This window comes from Oryctolagus cuniculus, chromosome 2 (assembly GCF_964237555.1).
Source record: "Oryctolagus cuniculus chromosome 2, mOryCun1.1, whole genome shotgun sequence".
Lineage (NCBI taxonomy): Eukaryota > Metazoa > Chordata > Mammalia > Lagomorpha > Leporidae > Oryctolagus > Oryctolagus cuniculus.
The window spans coordinates 164384182-164387350 of NC_091433.1; the positions used below are offsets into that span (position 1 = coordinate 164384182).

The 3169-nt window shown below is 55.0% G+C and overlaps 1 long non-coding RNA gene across 1 annotated transcript; it reads right to left on the reverse strand.

Moving 5' to 3' along the window:
* Positions 1 to 1087: 1087 nt before the first annotated feature.
* LOC138848823 (uncharacterized) lies at positions 1088 to 2941 on the reverse strand. Its single transcript, XR_011386932.1, has 2 exons — positions 2681 to 2941; positions 1088 to 1865 (listed from the first exon to the last, which is right to left on the reverse strand). It is a non-coding gene; the product is annotated as an uncharacterized lncRNA (long non-coding RNA).
* Positions 2942 to 3169: the final 228 nt, after the last annotated feature.

Genomic DNA, 3169 nt, shown 5'->3' on the forward strand with positions numbered 1-3169 from the left:
AGTTGCTCCTCTTCCCATCCAGCTCTCTGCTATGGCCTGGGAAAGCAGTAGAAGATGGCCCAGGTCCTTGGGCCCCTGCCCCCATGTGGGAGACCCGGAGGAGGCTCCTGGCTCCTGACTTCGGATCGGCGCAGCTCCGGCCATTGTGGCCATCTGAGGAGTGAGCCATCGAATGGAAGACCTTTCTCTCTGTCTCTACCTCTCTCTGTAACTCTGTCTTTCAAATAAATAAAAATAAATCTTTAAAAAAAGACAACTTTTGAGGCTAAAAAGGTAAAATCTGCCTCCTATAAAGAGAGCAGCCCTTTCCTTGAGGAATGTGAGGTGTCACATGACAGAGATCTCGTGGTCTGGAGCAGTTGGCTCAAGTACCCCACCACCCTGACCTACCTCAGGCTGTCTGAGGTTGCCCATCAGTGTCCTTGGCGAGGCTTGAGATGGGAGCTGTGCTGTTCCCAGCCTCAGGACTTACTCATAAAGACAGGGTAGAAGCCAGGGTGGCAGAGTCCAAGGTCTAGTTTGGGCTCTGATTCCAGGATGAAGGATTCTGTGCCATGTGAGCAAATACCAGGAACTGGTCGTCGCTGCATGCCATTCGCAGCTCACATCTGGGTGTCAGGAGCCCGGGATGGCATTCGGGCTGGACATGAATGTGACATTGGCGTCATTCTGTAGCCAAGCTTGCAAGTCCAGCCAGCAGCAGGCCAGACGCAGAAGAGGCAGTCGGATCAGTGGCCACCCCCTTCCTCTCCAGTCCTTCTGCTGCAGGGGACCCTTGGGGAAGGTCCTTTCCGGACAGCCAAACTGGAACTGCTGCGGGGAGGCACGGCAGAACCACCCTCTGGCCCTGCTGTTTCCCGAGCGGCCTGCCCTGGGGCTCGGATCCTGCAGGCTAGGTGCACGCCTTCCCTACCCCCTGACCCTCCAGGGGTCAGTGACAACTGCTCCCAATAAAAGGCTGGGCTGAGAAGCTGCATTCTGGAAATAGAATTCCTTTTTAAAATGCCCATTTTATTCCCAACTCTAGGAAGGGGATTTCTGTGCTCTCAAGTAGGAAAATGAAAGGCAAAGAAACTGCTGGGCAGTCTCTTCTTGAAGGATTTACTTATTTATTGGAAAGGCAGAGTTACAGAGAGGCAGAGGCAGAGAGAGAGGTCTTCCATCTGCTGGTGCACTCCCCAGATGGCCGCAATGGCTGGAGCTGCACTGATCTGAAGCCAGGAGCTCCTTCCAGGTCTCCCAAGTGAGTGCAGGGGCCCAAAGGCTTTGGCTATCTTCTACTGCTTTCCCAGGCCACAGCAGAGAGCTAGATTGGAAGTGGAGTAGTTGGGACTCGAACCGGTGTCTATATGGGATGCTGGCACTACAAGTGGCACCTTTACTTGCTACACCCCAGCGCCGGCCCCTACTCTTGGGTTTCAAGGACAAGACAGGCCTGGCTCTCCCCAGGTGATGGGCTTGACTGACTGTAAGGTCTCGTGACACAGCAAGGACAATGGTGGCACAGCTGTGCTGGGTCCCGGTGCTCCTGGAGCCAGCTTTGGGAGTCCCTGGAGAACTCCCTGCTCAGTCTTCCTGTCTGCCTGGTTCCCTGTGAGAGCCTCATCATCCTCCCAGTGTGAGAGGGTCTCAGGATGCAGTCACCCTCCGTAAGGAGGGTCCCCCGAGGACAGGGTGGCTAGTGCCGCTTCCCAGTGGCTGGCTTCCTGTGGCCTCCTGTGACCTGGGTGTCCGCTCTGTTCCAGGTGGTCCTGGGCAGGGTTACATGCAGATTCCATCCAACACATGGGACACCACCCAGAGCAAGTGCACCCACGGAGCCTCCAGGGCCCCTTTGCTCAGCGTGGCAGTAACTGTTGGTGGCCCTGAAACACAAAGGAAAAGCTAGAAAAGAGTTAGAAACATGTGTTTTTTTTTTTTTTTTTTTTTTTTAAGATTTATTTATTTGAAAGAGTTAGAGAGAGAGAGAGAGAAAGGGGATCAGACAAAGCAGAACCATCTGGGCTATCAACATTTCCCTATCTCTTCTCCTCCCCAAATCCCGACTGAGTCATTTGAGCTGCGTCTCCGATGCAGACTCAGTGCGAGAAAGGATCTCTGGGAGGCATGAGGAAACCCCGAACGGCAGAGCCAGGAGCTGGCCGCAGCGAGGCAGAGGTGCAGCTGCACAGATAGGGGACACCATGTGTCTGCTGCCCCGCGCCCCGCGCCAGCCTCCCTTGCTGGCACTGTCTGCTGGCCCGCCAGAGGCGGGATTCAGCCAGAGGGCACAGCAGAACCTGTTAGGCATGGGACACCAAGTAAACAGCCCCTAGGAATATCTCCGACTTGAATTTCAGCTCATTTGCTTGGCAGCATCTGTCCCCCTCTTGCGATGGGGGAAGGGGGCATGGGGGTGGGGCAGGCTAAGATTACAATGTCTTTCTGCCCAAAAGGAAGTGCCATAGGTCTAGGGATGTTTAATGGGGGTACTGCAGGGGCAGAGGGTGGTGCTAGGGGAGACTTAGCAGGGGAGCCCATTCCCTGTACCCCCACATTGCCCAGCCCAGCTTCTTGGCCTCTGCTTGCTCGAAAGAGTGAAATCCTTTGTCAGTTTAATTGCAAGTAAAGATTCTGTGGCCAAAACTTTTTGAGACCTTGGACACACAGGGCGAGAGGGAGCCAGGTTTGAGGTGCTCACCTGCCCCGGCTTCGGAGTGACCTTCATCAGGGTGCTTTTCCCAGGAGCCCAGACCCCAGTCATTTCCAGCACGAGGAAGCCAGCCCAGGGCTCTGTCCTCTCTTCCCTCACGGGACGGGGGTCAGCGCAGCGCCCAGGCGGCCGCCCTTCCCTGGAAACCATTCACCCAACAAAGCTCTCAGGCCAGCCCCGAGGCCACGCCCCTCCACGCCTCCGCCCTGCCCCCACCGTCTCGTCTCTAAAGTACCTTCTCCAAGGAGCTCAAAGCTGTGACTAACTGAAAAGATAAAGGGAGGATTCAAAGTCAAACTATTAAGATCACGGAAATTGACGAGGGGAAAGACGGGGTGGGGGGCAGGGAGGGGGCGGAAGCTGAGCTACTTTTGGCAATTAACATTTGCTATGTAGTCCGACAGGTTTCTCAGTAGAAAGGGATGCTAATGGGTGGGAAGCCAGAAAAGACCCAATTACTCATCTGATTCCAAACGA